Here is a 14,035-nt window from a genome sequence, read left to right on the forward strand (position 1 = left end):
AGGTTTTTCATCATAAAGGAATGAGCTGCCAATGATTTTCATAGCTTGATTAACGCTCTTCAAACCAATCTCCATTGGGTGCAGAAGTGAAGCCCGAGGAAGATGGATGTTTCCTATTACTTGATGTAATGACTGTGAGGCAGGCTAATGAAACCTTTACAGCCTGAGTTTACAGGAAAAAAACCAACAAACACAGATCAATACCTGAGTTATAGTTCGAATGCATTGATAAATGGGTGACAGGCTGCAGGCCTGGCCTCACATAGGAAAGGAGAACAGGGTAGAGGGTTGGGCATGTTGAGAGGGAACTGGACACAAAAAGAAGACAAAGGAAAAGGACCATATAGTGTGTTCACTCCCCCAAGTCAAGTCTTTGTCCATCACCCTTTATTACCCCTACACCCTCCCTCACCTCTTCCATCTCAGCAACCACTATACTGTTGTCCGGGTCCATGAGGTGTTGGTTGTTTTTTTTTTTTTTTTGTCTTTTTTTGCTTTATCCCTCCACCTCCCTTACTCATGCCCTCACCTCTCTGACAGACAGCTGTCAGCCAACTCTCTATGTATAAGTCTGTAAAAAACAAATAAACAAACCAAACTTCAGTTTGGACTAATAGGGCTCAAGGGTACCCACAAGAGGCTGTGAGATCTGAGCATGTGGATGTCAAGAGACAGAGAATGACCAGCCACCAGGAGGGGAGAGTGGACAGAAGGGAGGAGACTGCACAGCCTGGCTCTGTTGCTGAAGGCACCCTCCAGAATGGGGATGGTGAATGGCTGGGCTGGTGGAAATCTGGGTTTGATTGTTGCGCTCCTAATGAAAAACAGGCATCCCCTCGAGCCCTCGTTTTCCCCTCTGCTAATTAAAGCTTCACCCCGTTTCCATTCCCATTTCTTATTACGATTTTCTTGTGGTGACACAGACATCCTTTTGGTTTCCGTGTCTTAGGATCAGATCCCTGTCGAGGGGACAGGACTGGTGCTCAGCTCTGGCCTCTGTTCTTCAGAAGCAACCCTCCGGCAAGGTGACAGCAACTTTGGCAGGGGCAAGCCAAGAAAGTCCCAGCTTTAGACAAATTGCCCATTCATCATTTTTTTTTTTTCATTTTCTTTTTTTTTTTTAATAATTTTATTTTTTTAATGGGGTGACATCAATAAATCAGGATACATATATTCAAAGATAACAAGTCCAGGTTATCTTGTCGTTCAATTATGTTGCATACCCACCACCCAAAGTCAGATTGTCCTCTGTCACCTTCTATCTTGTTTTCTTTGTGCCCCTCCCCACCCCCTATCCCTCTCCCATTCCCCCCTCCCCCCCGTAACCACCACACTCCCATCAATGTCTCTTAGTTTCACTATTATGTCCCACCTACGTATGGAATAATACAGTTCCTATTTTTTTCTGATTTACTTATTTCGCTTCGTATCGTGTTATCAAGATCCCACCATTTTGCTGTAAATGTTCCGATGTCATCATTTCTTATGGCTGAGTAGTATTCCATAGTGTATATGTGCCACATCTTCTTTATCCAGTCATCTATTGATGGGCTTTTTGGTTGTTTCCATGTCCTGGCCACTGTGAACAATGCTGCAATAAACATGGGGCTGCATGTGTCTTTACGTATCAATGTTTCTGAGTTTTTGGGATATATACCCAGTAGAGGGATTGCTGGGTCATAAGGTAGTTCTATTTTCAGTTTTTTGAGGAACCACCATACTTTCTTCCATAATGGTTGTACTACTTTACATTCCCACCAACAGTGGATGAGGGTTCCTTTTTCTCCACAGCCTCTCCAACATTTGCTATTACCTGTCTTGCTAATAACAGCTAATCGAACAGGTGTGAGATGGTATCTCATTGCCGTTTTGATTTGCATTTCTCTAATAGCTAAAGAAGATGAGCATCTTTTCATATATCTGTTGGCCATTTGTATTTCTTCCTGGGAGAAGTGTCTATTCATATCCTCTTCCCATTTTTTTATTGGATTGTTTGTTTGTTTGTTGTTGAGTTTTATGAGTTCTTTGTATATTTTGGATATTAGGCCCTTATCTGAGCTGTTGTTTGAAAAAATCATTTCCCATTTAGTTGGCTGTCTGTTTATTTTGTTATCAGTTTCTCTTGCTGAGCAAAAACTTCTTAGTCTGATGTAGTCCCATTCATTAATTTTTGCCTTCACTTCTCTTGCCATTGGAGTCAAATTCATAAAATGCTCTTTAAAACCCAGGTCCCTGAGTTGAGTACCTATGTCTTCTTCTATGTACTTAATTGTTTCAGGTCTTATGTTTAGATCTTTGATCCATTTTGAGTTAATTTTTGTACAGGGGGAGAGACTGTAGTCCAGTTTCATTCTTTTGCATGTGGCTTTCCAGTTTTCCCAGCACCATTTATTGAAGAGGCTTTCTTTTCTCCATTGTGTGTTCTTGGCCCCTTTATCAAAAATTATTTGACTATATATATGTGGTTTTATTTCTGAACTTTCTATTCTGTTCCATTGGTCTGAGTGTCTATTTTTCTGCCAATACCATGCTGTTTTGATTGTCGTGGCCCTATAATAGAGTTTGAAGTCAGGTATTGAAATGCCCCCAGCTTCATTCTTTTTCTTTAGGATTGCTTTGGCTATTCAGGGTTTTTTATAGTTCCATATAAATCTGATGATTTTTTGCTCTATTTCTTTAAAAAATGTCATTGGAAGTTTGATGGGAATTGCATTAAATTTGTATATTGCTTTGGGTAATATAGCCATCTTGATTATATTTATTCTTCCTAGCTAAGAACAAGGTATATTCTTCCATCTCATTATATCTTTTTCGATTTCCCTTAACAATGGTTTATAGTTTTCATTATATAAGTCCTTTACATTCTTTGTTATGTTTATTCCTAAGTATTTTATTTTTTTTGTTGCAATCGTGAAGGGGATTATTCTTTTGAGTTCCTTCTCAGTTGTTTCATTGTTGGCATATAGAAAGGCTATTGACTTCTGTATGTTAATTTTGTATCCTGCGACCTTACTGTATTGGCTTATTGTTTCTAGTAGTCTTTTTGTGGATTCTTTGGGGTTTTCGATGTATAGTATCATATCATCTGCAAAAAGTGATACCTTTACTTCTTCTTTTCCGATATGGATGCCTTTTATTTCTTTGTCTTGTCTGATTGCTCTGGCTAGAACCTCTAGTACCACATTAAATAAGAGTGGAGAGAGTGGACAACCCTGTCTTGTTCCTGATTTAAGGGGGAAAGCCTTCAGTTTAGTGCCATTTAATATGATGTTAGCTGATGGTTTATCATATATGGCCTTTATCATGTTGAGATATTTTCCTTCTATACCCATTTTGTTGAGAGTCTTAAACATAAAATTGTGTTGTATTTTATCGAAAGCCTTTTCTGCGTCTATTGATAAGATCATGTGGTTTTTGTTCTTTGTTTTGTTGATATGGTGTATTACATTAACCGTTTTACGTATGTTGAACCATCCTTGAGATTCTGGGATGAATCCCACTTGATCATGATGTATTATTTTTTTAATATGTTGTTGTATTCGATTTGCTAGTATTTTGTTTAGTATTTTAGCATCTGTATTCATTAGAGATATTGGTCTGTAGTTTTCTTTTTTTGTGCCATCCTTGCCTGGTTTTGGTATGAGGGTTATGTTGGCCTCATAAAATGTGTTTGGAAGTATTGCTTCTTCTTCAATTTTTTGGAAGACTTTGAGTAGAATAGGAACCAAGTCTTCTTTGAATGTTTGATAAAATTCGCTGGTATAGCTGTCAGGGCCTGGACTTTTATTTTTGGGGAGGTTTTTAATGGTTTTTTCTATTTCTTCTCTACTGATAGGTCTGTTTAGGCTTTCTGCTTCTTCTTGACTCAGTCTAGGAAGGTTGTATTTTTCTAGGAATTTATCCATTTCTTCTAGGTTGTTGAATTTAGTGGCATAAAGTTTTTCATAGTATTCTACAATAATTCTTTGTATATCTACAGTGTCCGTGGTGATTTCTCCTCTTTCATTTTGGATTTTGTTTATATGAGTTCTTTCTCTTTTTTCCTTGGTAAGTCTTGCCAAGGGTTTTTCAATTTTGATGATCTTTTCAAAGAACCAGCTCCTTGTTCTATTAATTTTTTCTATAGTTTTTCTGTTCTCTAATTCATTTATTTCTGCTCTGATTTTTATTATCTCCTTTCTTCGGCTGGTTTTGGGTTGTCTTTGTTCTTCTTTTTCTAGTTCCTTAAGGTGTGAAGTTAAGTGGTTCACTTGGGCTCTCTCTTGTTTGTTCATATATGCCTGAAGTGATATGAACTTCCCTCTTATCACTGCTTTTGCTGCATCCCATAGATTCTGATATGTGGTATTGTCATTTTCATCAGTCTGTATATATCTTTTGATCTCTGCACTTATTTCTTCTTTGATCCATTCATTTTTTAAAAGTATGTTGTTTAGTTTCCACATTTTTGTGGGATTTTTTTCCTCTTTTTTGCAGTTGAATTCTAGTTTCAAGGCTTTATGATCAGAAAATATGCTTGGCACAACTTCAATTTTTCTGAATTTGCTGATGTTGTTTTTGTGGCCCAACATATGGTCAATTCTTGAGAATGATCCATGTACACAGGAGAAAAATGTATACTCAGTCACTTTGGGATGAAATGTCCTGTAGATGTCTATCATATCCAGGTGCTCTAGTGTTTTGTTTAAGGCCACTATGTCTTTGTTGATTCTCTGTTTGGATGACCGATCTAGAGCCGTCAGCGGTGTATTGAGGTCTCCAAGTATGATTGTATTTTTGTCAGTTTTTGTTTTAAGGTCAATAAGTAGCTGTCTTATATATTTTGGTGCTCCTTGGTTTGGTGCATATATATTAAGAATTGTTTTGTCTTCTTGATTCAGTGTCCCCTTAGCTATTATGAAATGGCCATTTTTGTCTCTGAGTACTTTTCCTGTCTTGTAGTCAGCATTATCTGATATGAGTATTGCTACACCTGCTTTTTTTTGGATGTTATTTGCTTGGAGTATTGTTTTCCAGCCTTTCACTTTGAATTTGTTTTTATCCTTGTTACTTAGATGAGTTTCCTGTAGGCAGCATACAGTTGGATTTTCTTTTTTAATCCATTCTGCTACTCGGTGTCTTTTTATTGGTGAGTTTAATCCGTTTACATTTAGTGTAATTATTGATACTTGTGAGTTCCCTATTGCCATTTTATATCTTGCTTTCTGTTAGTTTTGTGTCTTGTTTGATCCTTCTCTTTTGTTTTTCTATCTTTTGTTTTTATTTGGTTGTATTCCATACATCTTTCCTCTGTTGCTATCCTTTTTATCTCATGTGCTTCTGTGGTGGTTTTTTCAATGGTGGTTACCTTTGAGTAATGAAAAGGGTCCCTACCCTGTTCATTGTAGCGAACTATTTTGTGAGTACTTTTGCACTCCATCGCCCTTTGCTACTGTTAATCTCCATCTTCTCCCCCTCTTTCTTTTTGTTGTTGTCACAGTTTAAATTTGGTTTTATTGTGTTCTTCTTGGAGCTTTTACTTGTGGCTCTGTTTTTTTTTTGTTCTTTGTATCTGATTGGAGAACCCCCTTTAGTAATTCCTGGAGTGGGGGTTTTCTGATGATAAATTCCCTCATCTTTTCTGTATCTGTGAATGTTTTTATTTCTCCTTCATATTTGAAGGATAGCTTTGATGGGTATAGTATTCGTGGCTGAAAGTTCCTCTCTTTCAGGACTTTAAATATTGGGGTCCACTCTCTTCTAGCTTGTAGAGTTTCTGCTGAGAAATCTGATGATAATCTAATGGGCCTTCCTTTATATGTTGTATTCTTCTTTTCCCTGGCTGCCTTGAGAATTTTTTCTTTGCTGTTGTTTTGTGTCAATTTCATTATGATATGCCTTGGAGTAGGTTTGTTGGGGTTAAGAAAACTTGGAGTTCTGTTTGCTTCTTGAACTTGAGGCTTTAGTTCTTTCCACAGGCTTGGGAAGTTCTCATCTATTATTTGTTTGAGTATGTTCTCCATTCCATTTTCTCTCTCTTCTCCCTCTGATATACCTATTATTCTTATGTTATTCTTTTTGATGGAGTCAGATAATTCTTGTAGGGCTATCTCATTTTTTTTAATTTTTGAGTCTCTTTCTTCTTCTCTCTGTTGTGCCTCAAGTTGCTTGTCTTCTATTTCACTAATCCTCTCTTCTATCTGACCTGTTCTATTAGCTAAGCTTGTTACTTCGTTTTTCAGCTCGTGAATTGAGTTTTTCATCTCTGTTTGATTTGTTTTTATAGTTTCAATTTCCTTGGACATATATTCTTTGTGTTCATTGAGTTGTTTTCTGAGCTCCCTAAATTGCCTTTCTGTGTTTTCTTGTATATCTCGGAGGATTTTTAGGATTTCTATCTTGAATTCTCTGTCATTTAGCTCCAAGGTTTCCAATATATTAAATTTTTTCTCCATAGATTTTTCCTCATCTAGCTGTGTTACCTCTCTTTCTTTTGTATCCATGATATTCGATTTTCTCTTCCTTAATGGCATCTGAGGGTAGTTTTGTTGATAGTATTAATGAGATTTAATAAAGAATAAAAAGTTTAAAAAAATAATAAAAAAAAATAAAAAATCGAAGAGTTGTTTTTTTTAAAAAAATTAATAATGAAATAAAGAAAAATAAAATAAAATAAAAATTTAAAAAAAAAAAGGAAATTATTCCCCCCTCCTTTTTTCCTCTCCTCTCCTCTCCCCTCTTTCTTGAGAAAATCTTGTGGTGGACTGTGAATTATAACAAACAATGCCTGTGATGGAGGGCCTGAATTGGGGAAAAGTAATAAATGGGCAAAAAAAAAAAAAAAAGAAAAAAGAAAAAAAAAGAGCGTATGGACCCACAAAAAGCAAATAAGGAAAAAATTTGGGTCAAGAATAAAATGATTTGCTTTTAGGTGTTGGTTGCCTAAGAGTTATGATGAGAGGATTAAGAGGAAAACGGAAAAATGGGGGGACAAATTAAAAAATTACTATTGTATTTAGTGGAACAAGAACGAGATAATATGGAGAGCCAGGGATGGGAGCACTGCTCGTGAGTTAAAAAGGTGAAGTAAAAACCCCCCAAAATGCCACAAACATAAGTTTGAGTCCCAGATAAGATAATTTGTTTGTTATTGAGGTTTGAATGAGAGGAGATGTAAAGGAGAAAGGAAGAAACTAATATAGAGGGAGAAAAGAAAGAGAGAGAGAGAAAAAAAGAGGGAACCACTAAAAGAAGAAAAAAGAAAGGAGAGAGAGAGAGAGAGAGTTAAGGGTTTTGGAGTGCAACCCTCATAGAGAGAAAGGAAGAGAAGAGAAAAGATAATGGGAGATGTAACACTTATGGGTAGTGTAGTTCAAGGAGAGGAGAGAGTAAGACCGGTAGAGAGTTAATCGGCCAAATTGGAGGAGGAAAAAAAAGTATCAAGAATGAAGATAAGAGAAACAAACGAACAAATATAATAAAATGGGATATGTTATAAAGTCTGCAGATTATTCTTGATTTTGAGAGGTTATCTTCTTGCTTTTTCTTTTCTCTCCCTCTTCCTGGTCGGTGACTCTGTACCCCGGGTTTTGCCCCTTTGGCACGCTCAGGTGGAGGTTTGCAGTTGATAAGTCTCTATGGCAATGTCATGTATTGTGCTTTAGTCTCGTTGGCAGTCGAAGCTCATTAGCATTTATAGGCTCCGACAGTGAGAGAGTCCGTGTTCCTGGAGCCTTTCTCCTAGTCTTTCCTTCCTCAATTAGTAGCCTGATAATCCAGCTATGGGGTTGCTGCTGCCTCTGCCTGGATAGTAAGAGGCTCAAAGAGCTGGCAACTCCCCACTCTATTTCCACTCAGCACAGGGCTCTGGGTAAGGCTCAGTCAGTCAGAGCTGCTCGCATAATCAGGCGGGCTTTCCGCCCACTCAAAGACCTCTGGCTCTGCCACTCTGTCCGGTAACACAACCAGGCGCCCACTTCCGGGGCGCTTGGAGGAAACTCTCACTCACTCTCTGCGACCAGGATATCCGGTCAGCAGTCTCACGCTCTGAGTGAAACCCCCAACCGCAGGGAAAAGTTGCAGCGTTGGAATTGAGTCTCGCTCCGTCCCCGTGCGCGGCTCTTGCAAGGCGCTGGGGCGGCCCGAGATTCCACTTTGGCCCACACAAAGGCCCCTGACTCTGCCCCTCTGTGCGATAACACGGGCGCGCACTGCCGAGGCACTCGGAGGAATCTCTCATTCACTATCTGCGCGCGCAAACCCGGATATGAGGCCGGCCGCGTTTCCCTCTGAGTGAAACACCCTCCAGCACGGAAAATCTCCACCGTTGGAATTAGTTCTCACTCCCTCCCGTACGTGGCTTTCCCAGGGTGCTGGGGCTGCCCAGAGACTCTGCCCTCAGCCCACAGAAAGGCCTCTGACCCTGCCTCTCCGTGGGGCAACATGCCCATTCATCTTCATGGACAGTATTCCTGGCACAACTTGAGGCTCAGGGTGGAAATATGAAGGGAAAAATTTCAGACTCGCAGCAGGGTGTCCCTTACCCCCTCTATGTCCTCGGTCTTTGCTTAAGATCATGAGGCTGAAATGACCACTCTCTCCCCTCCCCATCACAGACACCCCCTCACCGTCTTATAGAATATGCCGTTTACTTCTCTCTTTTTTAAACATTTATTTATTGATTTTAAAGAGACAGGAAAGGATATATATAGATAGATATATATATAGATATAGATAGATATAGATAGATAGATATATAGATAGATAGATATAGATAGATGATAGATGATAGATAGATAGATAGATAGATAGATAGATTAATTTGTTTTTCCACTAATTTGTGCATTCATTGGTTGATTCTTTTTTTTTGTGACTGGGATGGACAGAGAAAGAGAGAGATGGAGAGAGGGACAGATAGGGACAGACAGACAGGAAGGGAGAGAGATGAGAAGTATCATTCTTCTTTGCGGTTCCTTAGTCTCTTTTGTTGTTTGTTGATTGCTTTCTCATATGTGCCTTGACTGAGAGGCTACAGCAGACTAAGTGACCCCTTGCTCAAGCCAGCAACCCCACGTTCAAGCTGGGGAGCCTTGCTCAAATCAGATGAGCCCGCGCTTAAGCTGGCGAGCTTGGGGTCTCGAGCCTGTGTCCTTGACTTCCCAGTTCGATGCTCTATCCACTGGTCCCAACATGTGGACTTCTTAATTGTGTGCATTGTCTGCCTGGCCCAGGTTTATTGTAAGAAAGGGACTTGTGTGGGGTTTGCTGATTGTTGGACCCTGTTAGGTACCTCGCAGGAACTCAGTGGATGTGTTGCATGAAGAAGTGAATGGAGACTGCTCACTGTGCTTTACATCCTGGTCTCACAGTGAACCAGCTGAGCAGTAACTGCCCTGCATCTCAGTTTTCTTATCCAGAAAGTGGGGGTAACAACTCTCAGTTTATTATTTTTCACAGTTATTGAATGAAGAGATAATAACTGTCATTATTATAAATGTTAAGAGGTCCACACTATTTAGACCGCATGGGATACTCCATCACCATAAACACTGCGGAAGCAATCACCAGCAAACTGACCTTGTTTATCTGGGCTTGTTCTCTAACCTCATTGCTGAAACCTCCAGCTGCTCTAAAGCCCTGATTCGTGAAGTTTATCTCTATGTCTTTATTCAAAGCCAAGTTATCTTTTGGTCCCGGCAACCTCCAAATTAGAACACACACTGTTGTACTGTGTCTGGGTGTATATTGTACAAGGTGTGCTGTAAGACTGGAAATTGGACAAAAGCACTATGCACAGAATCTGAGTATGGAGCTTTTGGGACCTGTGCTTTAAATATAGGACATGGCATCGCCACTCTCCCGGAGCAGAGCTGGGGGCGGCATCCTCTGGAGAGAACATTTTCTCCTGTCTGCTGAGTCAGGAGGGACAGTGAATCAGCAGTAGGTGCTGCAAGTTTTGAAAAGTGCAGTTTAGTCTGGATGATGAAGTGGGGCCAGGACGCACAGAAACAACCGGGTGCCTAACTAGGCAGGCAGCAGGAACTGGCAACATGAGGCTGGTTCACCTCCTGATCACTGTTCACATTGGTGCCCTTTATTTTTGTGAAGACAATTTGTCCAGTGCTTGGTACTTAGACTGCTCCCTGAGTGCCAGCTCCTTCTGGGATATAGATTGACCAACCACTGAGTCCTGAATGTGCACAGCTAAAAAGTTCTCAGTGGCCCTGCCTACATGTTTCTCTATGCATGCCTGTCTCTTAGTCAAGTCTCCTCTTTTGCTTCCTGTGTTGTTAGTGTGCAATGCACACACGTGCCTGCTCTCATGATGTTAGTGTGGAATACACTCATGTGCCTGTTCTCTGTGCTGTTTAGTGTGAAATGTACACATGCTACTGATCCCCGTGACGTTTGTGTGGAATGCACACATGCGCCTGCAGCAGAGAAACCCACTCTTTTTGGACCTTCTGCCTCTTGAAGCAGCTGCGGACCTGGCAGGGGTCATTAACCAAGGGGCTGAGGGGATGAGTTTATAGGAGGGCTGGAAATGGACTGGTAGCTTTTTGACTTTGGAAGAATTATTACATCTCTGTGAGTCCTGTTTTCTTTATTTCCCTTTTAGGATAGTAATTTCTCTCTGATAGACTTGTGCAAGAACCACTGAAAGTGCCCATAAGTAGTATGTGAGGAACACATGGCTTTTAAATAACCAAGATGCTGTCTTGAGAGCTGCCTCTCTGCACTAGAAGTTTTGAATTCCTAAAAGCAGAAAGGAAAGAGAACCAACAATGAATACATATTCTGAACTATACTAGATGCCTACTTGTATGTCATTATACCACCCTTACAATGGTCCTATGAATTACATAAAATTAGCTCCATTTAACAGATGAGGAAACTGAAGTACAGAGAGAATAAGGAACTTGCCCAAGATTGGGTTGCTGAAAGTGACGGAGGTGGAACCCATGAATCCTAGCTCTGCTTCCAAAGCCCTTGTATTTTCCTTCTCACTAGGCTGCATTCCCAAAAACATTCCACCCTGAACAAGTAGTAGAGTTTTCCCACAGCCCCAGGGCATGAGACATGTGGCTGGAGAATCACATGGCACGTGCCAGTGTGGCTACTGCTACCACCTCACTGCACAATAATGAGAACCACCTGCTGCAAAACAAAGCAAAGCAAAGCAAAGCATTGTGGGCTGGAAATAGCTGCAAGGAACAGGATCATTCTGGTCAAGCACACAGGTGCCATGAGGAGATCAAGAGGTATAACCAGGGTCTGGGCAGAGAAACCCACAAGAGAATGGTTCCTAAGGCCCTCCAGTCATGGACCTGATAAAAAGAAATGTGAGCTAATATTTTTTGAGCTTTTGATATGTGTCACACATTGTCCTACATGCCTCCCTGTGCTATCTTTTATTTGCTACTTACAAATAACCCTGTGAGATGGATCTCCCTCCCATTTACAATGGGGAGTTGGAGACTAGAGTTGATAGCTAAGTAAAGGGAGGCAGCAGAAATGCTGAGAACCGAGTCAGGGCTAAGTCCAGAGGAACAAAGGAAGGGAGAGCTGTCCCTATGCCGATGCTACTTCTTCTTCTTGCTGAAAGGACCGCCTATCTCCCCAACCCCATGTCACCAAGGCTGCTCAGCTATCAGAGTCGAATAGAACATCACTTCTCTGAAGCCTTCCCTAACCTCTGCTGTTAGACCTTGTAATTCAAGGATCTGACATAGTAAACCCAGCACACTGGCTACATATTATAGATGGCAGGAAAACCAATGACTCAGCAAAAGTTTTGGAGTGGTGCTACCCAACAGAACTCTGCAGTATAGAGGTACACCTTCATCTCTGCTGCCTAGCATAGAAGCCCCTAGCCACACGTGGCTTTAGTCATCATAACGGACAACACATGCTTGATGTCATGGTCTTCTTTCTCTGCTTCACCATTGCCATCATCATCCAATTCATTAACCATGAAGACCTTGTGAGGCAAAGAGACCCAGGTGACTCCAGACATGGGTGAATCCAGCCACACTCCTCAGAACATGAAATATCTTTTGGGAACTTCCTCTATTTTCATTAGATATTGGTCCAGGATAGCAATTTTTTTTTAATAATTTTATTTTATTAATGGGGTGACATCAATAAATCAGGATACATATATTCAAAGATAACATGTCCAGGTTATCTTGTCGTTCAATTATGTTGCATACCCATCACCCAAAGTCAGATTGTCCTCTGTCACCTTCTATCTAGTTTTTTTTGTGCCCCTCCCCCTCCCCCTTTCCCTCTCCCTCTCCCCCCTCCCCCCGTAACCACCACACTCTTATCAATGTCTCTTAGTCTCACTTTTATGTCCCACCTACGTATGGAATAATGCAGTTCCTGTTTTTTTCTGATTTACTTATTTCACTTCGTATCATGTTATCAAGGTCCCACCATTTTGCTGTAAATGAGCCGATGTCATCATTTCTTATGGCTGAGTAGTATTCCATAGTGTATATGTGCCACATCTTCTTTATCCAGTCATCTATTGACGGGCTTTTTGGTTGTTTCCATGTCCTGGCCACTGTGAACAATGCAGCAATAAACATGGGGCTGCATGTGTCTTTACGTATCAATGTTTCTGAGTTTTTGGGGTACATACCCAGTAGAAGGATTGCTGGGTCATAAGGTAGTTCTATTTTCAGTTTTTTGAAGAACCACCATACTTTCTTCCATAATGGTTGTACTACTTTACATTCCCACCAACAGTAGATGAGGGTTCCTTTTTCTCCACAGAATCTCCAACATTTGCTATTACCTGTCTTGTTAATAATAGCTAATCTAACAGGTGTGAGGTGGTATCTCATTGCAGTTTTGATTTGCATTTCTCTAATAGCTAAAGAAGATGAGCATCTTTTCATATATCTGTTGGCCATTTGTATTTCTTCCTGGGAGAAGTGTCTGTTCATGTCCTCTTCCCATTTTTTCATTGGATTGTTTGTTTGTTTGTTGTTGAATTTTATGAGTTCTTTGTATATTTTGGATATTAGGCCCTTATCTGAGCTGTTGTTTGAAAATATCATTTCCCATTTAGTTGGCTGTCTGTTTATTTTGTTATCAGTTTCTCTTGCTGAACAAAAACTTCTTAGTCTGATGTAGTCTCATTCATTAATTTTTGCCTTCACTTCTCTTACCTTTGGAGTCAAATTCATAAAATGCTCTTTAAAACCCAAGTCCATGAGTTTAGTACCTATATTTTCTTCTATGTACTTTATTGTTTCAGGTCTTATGTTTAGATCTTTGATCTATTTTGAGTTAATTTTAGTACAGGGGAACAAACTGTAGTCCAGTTTCATTCTTTTGCATGTGGCTTTCCAGTCTTCCCAGCACCATTTATTGAAGAGGCTTTCTTTTCTCCATTGTGTGTTGTTGGCCACTTTATCAAGAATTATTTGACTATATATATGTGGTTTTATTTCTGGGTTTTCTATTCTGTTCCATTGGTCTGAGTGTCTATTTTTCTGCCAATACCATGCTGTTTTGATTGTTGTGGCCCTATAATATAGTTTGAAGTCAGGTATTGTAATGCCCCCAGTTTCATTCTTTTTCTTTAGGATTGCTTTGGCTATTTGGGGTTTTTTATAGTTCCATATAAATCTGATGATATTTTGCTCCATTTCTTTAAAAATGTCATTGAAATTTTGATGGGAATTGCATTAAATTTGTATATTGCTTTGGGTAATATGGCCATCTTGATTATATTTATTCTTCCTAACCAAGAACAAGGAATATTCTTCCATCTCATTATATCTTTTTCGATTTCCCTTAACAATGGTTTATGGTTTTCATTATATAAGTCCTTTACATTCTTTGTTATGTTTATTCCTAAGTATTTTTTTGTTGTTGTTGCAATCATGAAGGGGATTATTCTTTTGAGTTCATTCTCAAATGTTTCATTGTTGGCATATAGAAAGGCTATTGACTTCTGTATGTTAATTTTGTACAGGATAGCAATTTTTTAAAGAGTGTGAGGACTTGTTTCACCATAGGCCCCAAATTACTCCCTGCCAGT

Source organism: Saccopteryx leptura, chromosome 2 (genome assembly GCF_036850995.1).
Source record: "Saccopteryx leptura isolate mSacLep1 chromosome 2, mSacLep1_pri_phased_curated, whole genome shotgun sequence".
Lineage (NCBI taxonomy): Eukaryota > Metazoa > Chordata > Mammalia > Chiroptera > Emballonuridae > Saccopteryx > Saccopteryx leptura.